Source organism: Anopheles ziemanni, chromosome 3 (assembly GCF_943734765.1).
Source record: "Anopheles ziemanni chromosome 3, idAnoZiCoDA_A2_x.2, whole genome shotgun sequence".
Lineage (NCBI taxonomy): Eukaryota > Metazoa > Arthropoda > Insecta > Diptera > Culicidae > Anopheles > Anopheles ziemanni.
The window spans coordinates 83,740,867-83,752,924 of record NC_080706.1 but is presented as its reverse complement, the minus strand read 5'-3'; the positions used below and the strand labels follow the sequence as shown (position 1 = coordinate 83,752,924).

The window sequence follows — 12,058 nt, the reverse complement described above, 5'->3', positions numbered from 1 at the left end:
GTCGAATTTCAACCGGAAATCGAATTTGGTATTGAATGCTAAGAATGCTATAGTACTAGATAGTTTCACATGACTAAATTTGTTTACTATATCCACTTTGATTTCTCATTCCGTAATTTGTAATGCAAGAACAGAAAGGTGGGAAAAATAAGACTTCACTGATCTACTTCACTGGTTCTATGTCAAACGGGAACAAAAAGGTGGGAAAAAATAAGAGTTTAATAAATTTGTAGTCCATCAAAACGTTAAACAAGTATTTTTTGAGTAATGGCTAAGAACTAAAGCACAACAGATTGTTGGTTCTACCCTACTATATAATACATCACATAGCTGCAAACGGTAAGGCGTTATTGCCTAGCTGTTTTCGAGGAAGGCATCTACTCATCCCAAAAGTTGAAAAAGATGATCAATTATTAATAAAAAATAACATTTTACAACAGAATCACCCGTTCACAAAGAGTGCATGTGAATGAAGAATTTGTTTTTGATTCAGAACAATCTGATGAGTGTCGCAAAAAAGTAGACCTTCGAAGATTACGGAAATGCTATCAATTCTCGATACCTTCAAATTATTTTTCACTCCACAAATGATCGATATCATAATACGACACTCACTTGATTTGGAAGAAATGTATGCTTTCCTGGCTATTCTTCTAGAATAAGAAATGTATGGTTTCCTGGCCCTCCCCCCCCCCCCCCCCCCCCCCCCCCCCACGGAAGCCGTGGTCATATCCAACAAATCGTGCAGTAATATGCATCAATCAGTTTACTAACATAATGCGTTTTATGCGATTCGATGATGAAAATACTCATGCCCAGCGCATTGAAGATGGCAAAGCTGCTCCGATACGCGATATATGGGGTATGCTAAATAGTAATTTGGCAAAAAATTATAAACCATCGGAGTACTTAGCAGTCGGCGAGCAGCTTTTCCCGTACCGTGAACGAACCAGGTTTACACAATACATACTTTACAAACCAGCCAAATATGGGATTAAAGTCTGGTGGAATTCGTATCTTCTCACTGACTAGATTTACACTGGGAAATCGAAAGCTGGCCGTGGGAAGAACGTTGGGAAGATAATCGTTAAGGATTTAGTCGCTTCTTATAAAGGATCTGGCAGAAACGTAACAATGGATTTTTTTTCACTTCGTTGCCATTAACCAAATGTTTATTGTCCTGGACCTTAACAATTGTTGGTACTTAAACACATAAAAAAAATAAACCATTTATACCACCTGCAATGATAGGTTTGAAACAACGTGAAGAATTATCTAGATTGTTCGGCTTAGTATGAAAAATTAACCATGTGCAGCTATCTTCAATGCATCTGGAAGCGAAAATTGGTGCGAACCAGCGCTTAACTGGTCAAAAGCTGGATTGGACACCATGGACAGTATGCTTGGTAGATATACTACAAAAAGATCTACTCGAAGATGGCCTTTATCATTTTTTTTTTAATCTCTTAGATGTCGCTTGTCTGGCATCTTATATGTTATATTATATTATTAAAACTACAAATCAACAAAGCAGTACATATGAGCAGTGCACAATTTTATTTGCGAATACGTATATGTGGAATAAAATGTTTTATAGTATAAAAAATATATTCTATCTACTTCTGCATTGTTTATAATTAAAATTACTAAAAGTCCTGAAAAACAATACAATGTATTATATTTGATGTATTCAGAAGACAAATTACAGGGATTCCTGGATAAACGGTATATTATTGTCCATAAACCTAGCATTCATACCTAAGTGATGTAATGGGTACCCGGGTACCCGGTTATTGTATGAAGGAAGTTTTGTTTAATCACTTATAACTTTTATTGAGTTATTAAATGCTATGCACGTAGAAGCAAATTTGGTGCAAAAAGCCTTCATTTCTGGGGATCTAAAGTGGCGTAAAACGATTCGGAAGAAAAGTTGCAAAATTCTGCCGTGGAAACTGAAATGGGTACCCGGGTACCCGGTTATTGATCGGACGGTTAAAGACCAAAGTTGGACTTACTTATTTTATTAGAGCTTGTAATCCATTGTACATGTTTATAGTTCTATCTAATTATTTTTGCTATCTCGGATACATGTTTTATAACAAATGTGAATGGTTCTACATGGCAAACATCAGGACAAGAATTAAAAAAAAAGTACCGTTTTAAGTCGCTTGCTTGATGATTTCGTTTATTCTTTTTTCCAAAATTGTACTGTTTCTTATCTCCTAGTTCAAAAGTGATTCTATTAAAGAAAAATACGAAAAATAATCACAATCCATTCCACAGTCCATTTTCTTGGAATTGCATAACAATATTGAGCAAAAATGAAAAATATTCTAGGTAGGCACTTTGTCATGTAGGTCATTGTAGAAATTATTTCTTAAATTACCCGGTTAACAAAAATTCAAATATTTTGCAGCTGTCATGTAGTTATAGCAAGTTTTTCCATGGCACATTGCTGGGACTCTTGCTGGAACTACATAATACCAGCAACATTTTAATTTCTGTCATCCGGGTAAAATAATGAATCAGTAATATTTTAAGAAAAGTTTTTTTCTTTTATTGTTAAGAGAGAGCAAATTGTGTGCCAGTTTTGACAAAAACTAATTATATCGAAATTATTAAACTAATCACACACTTTCTTGGTATTACAACATCCGTTTAATTTAAATTTGGTCCATATTTGCGTAAATAAACAGGAAGTAATCTCTGAGATCATTCCTAAGATGTACTCACGCTGTAGGGAAAATGAATCCATAGTGGGGTAAGAAATCTTTAACGCTCCCCAAATGTCTTCCTCATGGACAGCTTTACGGTCTTCGCGAATACTCTACCCACGAAGAACGATGTAATGGACCGGAAAGCGGCTCATGCATACCCAAAATGGACGTGTAAACATTTTAATAACTTAACTACCCTCGAAAGACTCCAACCGAGTGTCTTTCCGCACATTTAATGCAATGCAACCTATTTTGCTTTCTTCGCTGCTAAACAGAATATTGAAAAAGGATCTTGGAAAATCCTCCCCCTTGGGCGGACTCCCCAAGTCCCGCGGGGGTTATAAATATGAAATTCTAACAACGTCTTTCAGGGCGTTTGTGAAAATCTACGAAAGAGGCAAAAAAAGGTTTGTAAAATAGGCTTATTCTTGGTGCAAAAAAGAAAAGGTTTTTACGTTCGGCGGGCGACGCGGTTTATTTCGCTTTTCTTTTTTTGTGATTTTCCGTCCCTTCGGCCAACGCTGATGTGAATATCGCTTAGAATAGCAAGCCAAAAATAAAAAAAGAAAAACTCACAACATTATGCATGCAAAGTGATCCATTGCGGAAATGTTTTCATAGGATGTGGTCGGAAGCATGGGCGAGGTTTGTAACATGATACTCAAATGGGATGTTGGTTTTTTTTCTCAAACATCTTCTTTTCCATCTTTTTTCCGTTTATACCAACATAAAAATGGCTATGGATTTGAGATAAAAATAAATGGTCAGATTATGGTACTTAGTGTGTGTAGACTACATTTATCAGCGAATTTATGTTTTCAGATTATTGATTCTGATCGAGTCGGTCAACGAACAAGAAATGTTTAAAATTATAATCGAAATCCCAATGAAAGAAATTCATCTGGAATAGAAATAAACTAATTTACATAGCGCACTGATTTTCTTGGAAATAGCTCTGAAATCTTGTAATTATACCAAATGTAATATACCAAATTAGGTACATTAAAATTTCTACATATTTTTGTTATCTAATCACTTGTCAATCAATCAATCAAACGATATTACACAAAAGGATTACTTTACATGTGCCCAATCCTACCATTCAAAGCCCATCTCTAAATCCTTTTTTTTCTACACCCAGCAAAGCCAACATTAGATCCGTCCATTTTTATTTTTCCACGATGCCTCATCAAACAGCGATCCGATATTTCGTCGCCATTTGCAATCGTTTGATATTAGGTACGGTCGAGTGACGTGAATATTTGACAGAGAGAAAAGGTAAAGAAAGAGGGGGGGAAAACCGTGTCAAATATTCCCCCGTACCATAACGGATTGGCAGAAATTTTAATATTTTCTGCAGGCATCAGCGACAAAACAGGGAAAACCATGTCAAACGCGCTTACGTGCAGCCGGGCGTGGCATATTATCTCTTCCGGTCGCCTAGCATTCAAAAGAGATTGTAGTCACCGCTGCGATGAGACAGGAATCTGTTCCCCGTTGCCGTCCCGGAGTACCATGCAAGATGGCCCTTGGGCCGAGAAATTGCAACATGTAAATAGCGGCCGCTTTTCCAAGCTCATAGCAGGCATGTTTCGTTTACCGCATGGAATAGGGGAAGCTGGTTGGAAGTGGTTAATTAATTTCATCGCTCCCATAGGCTCGGTCGCTTCGGGTGGGTTCATTACTTTTGGACCCCGAAAGCGATACCGAATAATTGAGGCGCTGCCGGTGCATACGATGGAAAGTATTACCATTTTAATTATAATTGACATTTTAAGCGGTGCCTCTTTGAAGTTTCCCGGATGGCCAATTTTTGTGTAGGATTTATTGGCAATTTTGATGGAGAATGAAAGGAAATCAAACGCTGTGAAGATTGTGGACAATGAATGGGAATTCGAAAATTAAATCCTTTTTTTAAATGGATGCTGGATAATTGTTTAAAGTTTTTTTTTTTTGCTACTGGAAATCGTTTACTTTTATGTCCTTAAAATGTCATTAAAAACATTGTGGCCTGTACTGCCCATACTCGCATATCAGTCCCATTTGACTTTTCATCACTTTTGAGTTAGCCCCATGATTAATGTTCATTTTCAATATATTTTCAAAAAAAAGTCTCAAAGTGGCCATTTAGTGCATGCTAATGTGAAAAAAATACCCAATTGACTGCGTTCCATATTGAAAGTACCCGCATAACAGTCCCATATATGATTACTTTGCTTCAATTAAAGAAAAGTCCTAGTTATTGAAACTTCAACAATTTTGTAATATGAAATAATTAAAATAATCAACAAATGGTTGTAATTCCAGTGTTTTTAACGAATTATACACTGTTAAAGTGCAAATATCCGTATGGAATAAAATCCCGAACATCGACGTTTTGACGAGCAAGGTAAACAAAGTATGCTATAGGATGGGACTGATATGCGAGTACTTTTGCTTTCGCCTTCCAAAGCACCCAGCGAAATGTTTATGTTACAATACAATAGTTGTGATCATCCAATCATGTATTTTGTATCACTAATAACAGCAAAACAATATCTAATGTAAAAATGTTCAATCGTTATTTTCTCAAAATGGTGATTTTGCAAATGGGACTCATATGTGAGTATGGGCAGTGTAGCCATTGAAAACACATTAAAAATATTACATAAGGGGGCTTTTTGAACAATATCTTGCAAATAATCTTATCATTTGCTAACGTAGGCCTGGTTCAAGATTACATTATGAACAGGTACGTTTAAATTGAACGTTTAATAGAACACATTCGTATTTCCTACACTTTTAATGTGGAAAATTTCCAGTGGAAAATAATAATAAAACACATCTACTTTAACGTACGCATAAATGGAAGAGCCTGGCGACTCATCTTCATTGTGTGTGATTTACATTAAACAAGAACCTTTTATTATATTTAATTTAAGTGTGCAGGCAATTTGCAAAGCATATGACAAACACTGAATCAACAAAAAGATTTTGTTGATCCATGTGGAACATTGAAAACTTATTTTCCTCAATGTTGTATTGTTTGTAGACACAAAGCAAGCATTAGGTTATGTATCAATAAACCTTTCAAAAATTAAATCTAAACACTATACGTAACAGGAAAGTAAACAACTAAAAAACAATTACAATGTTCAATAAGTTATTTTACTTCACTTTGAGAGCTCTTGTTCAAACAACGATGAGGAAGCCTTACTGAGTAGTAGTCTGCTCCAAATCGCAGAAAGAGAATCAAACAGTACAACACTCCACTTACTGATTATTCTAAATTAACTCTATTTTCCCTAGATTATTGTTTCTTTTGTCCCAGTTCATTGACTTCACTCGCAGCCTTCTCAAGAGTAATTGAAATTAATACCGTACCGATTGCTCATCGTGTGCATCTGACAGAAGTCATTTTCCCGCGCACGATTCTCAACAACTCCTTCCCACTCGACTCCGACTCGCGTGAGAAGCGTGCTGACGTGCACTCGAAAAACCGACGGGTTTGTGGGAAACACCAACTCGTACACCCTCACGATAGCTTCTATATATAAGAGCTATAAATACTGATCCTTGCCAACTCCTGCTCGCCACAGAACCCCCCAACAAATCAGTTTCTGATGCGGCGTTGAGCCGTTTGAGTGGGTTTTTTAATTTATTTCCGTGACGCCCATAGCGATCAACGGTGCTCCTTATCCTTGAAAAGTGCGGTGGGTGGAAGCGCTTATCAATGAACAGGATCATAAACTGGCGATTTTCAACCTACACGTCGGACCTAATGTCATTGTTTACCGGCTCATAAGCCACAGGTTGTAGGAAGACGACCGCTACGACCAGACCGCCCGACTTACCGCCGGTGGTCACGTGCATCGGGGTGATTACTCCGACACTGGAGGTGTGTGTAGATGGTTATGGTTTTGTCACTTGGAGATTTAGCATTACGGCGAGAGAGCTTACCGGTTCCGGTGATACCGAGGGATGCCCGTGGGCTACGTTTTCCCATTTCGTGACAGTTCCGTGCACAGAGCAGGTACTTAGCGGCTTTCGGAAAACAAATCCCTCTGGGGTTCGTGAGAAAATACGGGGGGGGGGAAGTGAGAAGTTCCTTAATGCCATTCTAATTAAGAGATAGAAACCTTCAAAAGAGCTTGAGCTCACAGCATCCAGTTTGCATATGTTTTTAAAGTTGCATATTTCATCACAATATTTATTTATTTGGCAAATTGTCATTTACGTTACATTTTGCTACATTTTCTCTGCTATACTAGTTCGTCAGACCATACAAACCATTAATAAAATTAAAAACAGGAAGATGGATTGCTCTACGTAATGTTTTAAGTGTGGCTCTTGGGAGAGCTTATGCTTTCCTGGAACTATTTTCTTTTCTCCTTTACAGTTCATGGATTAACTATTTGTGGATGTTTATTCCGTACCCTATTGCATCGTTTGTACAGAGTACCAGAATCTCTTCGTGCAATTGAAAAAGTATATCTTTCTGTAAGACATACTAACATAATTTTCATTGAGGCCTTCATGAATGATGAAATTAATTATTAAAAAAAATAAAAGATCAAGCAAAAGCTTGCGCTTCTACAATTTAATTCTGGAAACAATGCTTAACTGGATCATTTAATAAAAGCGTATCACTTCTGCCCGCTGAACGCTTCAGAAATCTAAAGCATTTCTAAATGCTACACCTCATTGCCCGAAACGAACAAATCTCATCCAAAGGAGAATGAGCCAGTTTAAAACTATACACTTAATAATTGTGTAATGATAAAACTCCATCAACTTAAAATTTTACTATTCAAATCGTTTATCAAATACAATTATGCTCTCTCTGGTGCCTTTTATTTGCCATTTTGCGTCCGCTCACCCCCGAAAACAGAACTGAAGAGAAAACTGAACAAGCCTTGATTCACGGTAAGCCCCGAACAGCCCATCAAGTTCACCGTTTCGGGACTTCTGCCACAGCCTACTCAAACATTCCCATGCCCGTATTACATTTCCACACTATTTACACACCAATTAATTCGTATAATGACTTCTTCCGATTTGCTCAACTACCCTAAGGGCGCTCTAGAGCACCGAAAAGGTTTTCCAGGGCCCTGTCCCTATTTCCCTCCGCACTGCAGGAGTGCCTGGCGCTGTAACGGAAGGCACATCGTACCCATCAAATGAACAACAGCTGAATCAACTCTTGCCTGAAGTGGTTCCCGAAAATGGATAGTGCTCGTAATGTCGTGAACGTGAAACCCGGGAGGTAGAAGGCAAGCAGTGATCTTCCCGAGCGGTAAACTTTCTTTCACATTTTGTCGCTCCCTCAAGTGGTACACCTATTGCACATCGGTTCATAATTGCATGCTTGTGGTTTCACACAGAAGGAAAAAGAGGCACAAAAAACCTGGCCGTACAATGGTGCTCGTTGAGTTGATTGCTAAATTGGTAAAGGCCAGCCGGCATGCTGCTTTTTTAAACTTTGCAGTTTTGTATCGTATTTGTAATGGATTTATGGCATTTACCGCAGCTTATGTGCTCGGGTTCGATTGTTCCATTGCATGGCCCATGAAATTGGGTTTTCGGGATTGAATATTCGTTACGGATCATCTGCTTAGGTGCTTACGAAAAAAACAAAACGAATGGCTTCGCAAACGGATCGAATCAGGCTGAAATCGAAGCCGTCACCTTGAAAAAAATTAGCAACTGTTGCCAGACGAGACATTGTAGGTAACTATACAGTAATTACATCATTTATTAGTATTCATTTGAAATGTGTGTTCGTTAAGTCAAAACAACAAATTTTAATCATTGATTCTTGATACCTGTTTTGTTAGTATATTTACTCGCCTTAAACAATGGATAGGGTATCTCTTTTAAAATGTGTTATTACATTACATACATTTTTGTAGCGTTTGTAGTTTTACGTTACGACAGTAGGTTAAATTTTCTTTTTACTATTTTTTTGCCTTACTGTTTATATCCATCATCATGTCTCATTTCGAAATACATCATTATCGGCATGTAAATCGACTATTCCTTTAAATTTAATTAGTATCTTAGAGTGTCCTTCCAATTTAATCTATCAATCATTAAATTTGGAGTGCTAGTTAATAACACCCTTGCATCGTACACAATCGGAGTTTAACAAACAAATGATTGTTTTGCTAAGAGGACACCTAGGTGACGCATTGCTTTGATGTTTACCCCGGAAAATCGTCGACTTGAAACGATATAATACTCGCTCGAGGCAATTTGACAGTCAACACTTCTCTTGCGTGTCCGTGATGACACCTTCGATGACAATTCCTACGATAGTTCCTAAACGGAAAATATCATTCACTTCCGGTTGTAGGGAAATCCGTCCCCCGTATAATTTCCCCAGAAAAAAGCAATACATTAGCCAAATTAGACGCTTATTTGTGACATATTTTCCGCCCCTAAGCTACACCTCCTTCTCTCAGCACTACACCGAGGCAGTGTTTGGCCTGCGGGAAATGGATTTTTATTTCACCGGAAAATTTCCCCGGCTAGGATGAAGGATGTTATGATTTTCTCTTTCGAACGTAACGGTCCCTTTGCCCGTTGCCATGGTCTTGGCCCATCTCGATTAGGGTTGGAAAATCGTCGTCGAAAGATCGTAGGAGGCACTGGTAAGCTGAGCACCTATCTCTTGCCACCTTTCGTGCCGTGAAAATCCTCGTCAGTTTGTCGCTGGCGGCTGTTTTGTGAGCACCGAACGTTCATTTCCATTTGCACATCCTTTATCATAGCACCAGCTCGGGAGAGGGCTCGGTTGCAAAGTCCATGCAAAGCGTTCCGCCCCGAGGCGGTAACGCAAGAGCACCCACCATGTTGTCGTTGCTGGCCAACGGTGTGAGGAAAACAAAGGTAGCTAAGCCAGTATCCGATAGGCACGACTTCCTTTTCCGAGTATGCAAACACAGCCCAGTGTGTGTTTGGGAGTGTGGGTGTGCGACGGTGGCATAATAAACACGAGATTTTTCCGGAAGCGAAACAGTAATACAGCTTCCAGGAGATGGCTTCCGCCAGATGAGCTGAGTATCTGAGCTGCGTAAATAAGATCATGGATTCGAGTGGGTAAAACGAAAAGAATAATCTTAAGCAAAATTTTGAAGACCAAGGCTTTGACGTTTTATACATAACAATTCTATCCATTTTGAATTTATAGATAGGTTTCAAATTTGGCTAAACTTTTCTTTATATTTTAGCTATCAGTTATAACGTTTGAAGAGAACCTTCATTCAAAGAACGTGCATAAGTTTTTATAGCAATTTGTGTTAGTTTTAAAAGAAGCTTCATCAAAAGTACCATCATTTCATATCTTGATCTTGAAAATTTGAAATGAAATAAAAATATTTGAATTGCTACTCATCTTCCGTGACAGTGTTTGAACGGTTGAAGGAGGGGGAGACTTCGAGAGATTCTCATTAACTCTAATCCACCCCCACACCTTCCGTTTACACTGCCGTGACCAGGATTCGAACCTGGGTTACTACGGCCACAACGTAGGGTCCTAACCACTAGACGATCACGGCTACAGATGGTAGCTTGTAGTCCTCAGGTGAAATCAGCTCCACTTGCCAAGAAACAAGTGTAAAACTGCAGTCCAAAAACGTTAAGCCAACGTTTCACACGACGGGTACGCTCTACTTGGCCCGAGTCCAAGATATGGGGAAAGTAGAGCAAAATCGAAGTGAAAGGAAAATAAACCCCACCACAAGCTCTTACCGTTGAAACGAAGGCGATTTATTTGGTAAACAGATGGAAAAGAGAAAGACTCGCTCACACACGGCAAGACCGCGGTGAACGTAAAAATAGATGTTCATTTCGCATGGTGGGGAGCCTTTCAAGATAAAGACTTCAGAAACATTTGATAAGATTTGCCAGCAAAGATAATTAGCACCAAAACCTCGTGGCTAGCAGCTGCGTTTAAAAATATATCGCAACCGTCATCATTCATAATAAATTTTATGCAAAATCGTAGCAAAAAATGAATCCATGTTTCCGCCCGGGATCGAACCGGGGGCCTTCCGCGTGTTAGGCGGATGTGATAACCACTACACCACGGAAACACATGGCTATTGTGACTCAGGTTATTGTATGAAATCAATGCGCATGGCATTAAATTTTACTTTTATTTCTTCAACAATCTCCTGACAGATATATTGCGATATTTTCGTTTAATTGCATGGCACAAGCAGATCACCTAGCAATAAGCGATAATCCTATACATTTGGAAACTGACACATTGATTTGAAGACGGCTGACGATACATGGAGCCATTGTTGTGGTTTTTTCACACGTCGAACAATGAAACAGAGAAGTATAAATGGTAGAAATACATTTACAGATAAAGGAAATAAAATTTAAATCTCAAATTGAAATTATAAGCACTTCTAATAATGTCTAGAAGAATCTTCCAAAAAGCATGTCCCGGCAGCACGATGACTTCTTTTCCACACTCTACTGCCCAACCGCTAAATCATGCAGCAAATTCTAAGAAACTAGTTATTTATCCAACCCTGTACCATATGCTGATGTATTCCTCAGAACCCATGGATGAGTTTTCCCGCCATTGCTTTGCCTCGCTGTGCACACAATCGATCTGGCGAGGACATACAATACTTCCTGTAGATTACGCTACAAACTTCACCGACCAGGACAACGGCGGCGATGACGATGTCGACAACATCGACGACGTTCGCCTCGAGAAGGGGATGATTTTCCATGTTTTTCCGAGGGCGTGGTTTGTGCAATGGTAGGTAAACATCCTCGTAGCTTAGACGAGCGGCCCGCTCGATTGCACCGTGATTCTTGCATTCTCGGTTTGGAGCAGGAGAAATCCATCCCATTTTCACGACATTTGCATTCTGCATTTGTGCAGTGTGCGCTTTTCCTGGATGACGGTCCCCCACCCTGGGGAAAATGCAAATTCGAGCGTACAAATTGCAGCCCGGAGAAACGCTGCAAAGGATGCGACGACTCTCGCTTGGTTCGGTACGTGCCGTTCCATCGGAACTCGTTGCCGAATGCAAATGGGACACGAAATGAAAACATAAATAAATCAGCAGAATATTCGATAATTCCTTTAGCCGTGCAGCGAACGGTGAACGCAAACGGTGCATGATCCTCGGGCAGCCCGATAGGACGGTTGAATGATTATTGATTACTTTCATGACTCATTAGGATAATTGATTTTGCTCATTCCGGAGAGAATTTTTCAGTTAGTTTTACAGACTATAACGTGAAAACGGTACAGCTGATAAAACTACTTCCACTGAAAACTGTTTGCATGTGTTTCATTTCACACAAACGCTTTCCACGGAAATCATCAATTT

General features: G+C 39.0%; 2 non-coding genes across 2 annotated transcripts; both read right to left on the bottom strand.

Annotated features, from left to right (window-relative positions):
• Nucleotides 1-10,183: 10,183 nt before the first annotated feature.
• Nucleotides 10,184-10,255, bottom strand: Trnah-gug (transfer RNA histidin (anticodon GUG)). Its single transcript has one exon. It is a non-coding gene; the product is annotated as a tRNA-His (tRNA).
• Nucleotides 10,256-10,719: 464 nt separating this feature from the next.
• Nucleotides 10,720-10,792, bottom strand: Trnav-aac (transfer RNA valine (anticodon AAC)). The gene has a single exon. It is a non-coding gene; the product is annotated as a tRNA-Val (tRNA).
• Nucleotides 10,793-12,058: the final 1,266 nt, after the last annotated feature.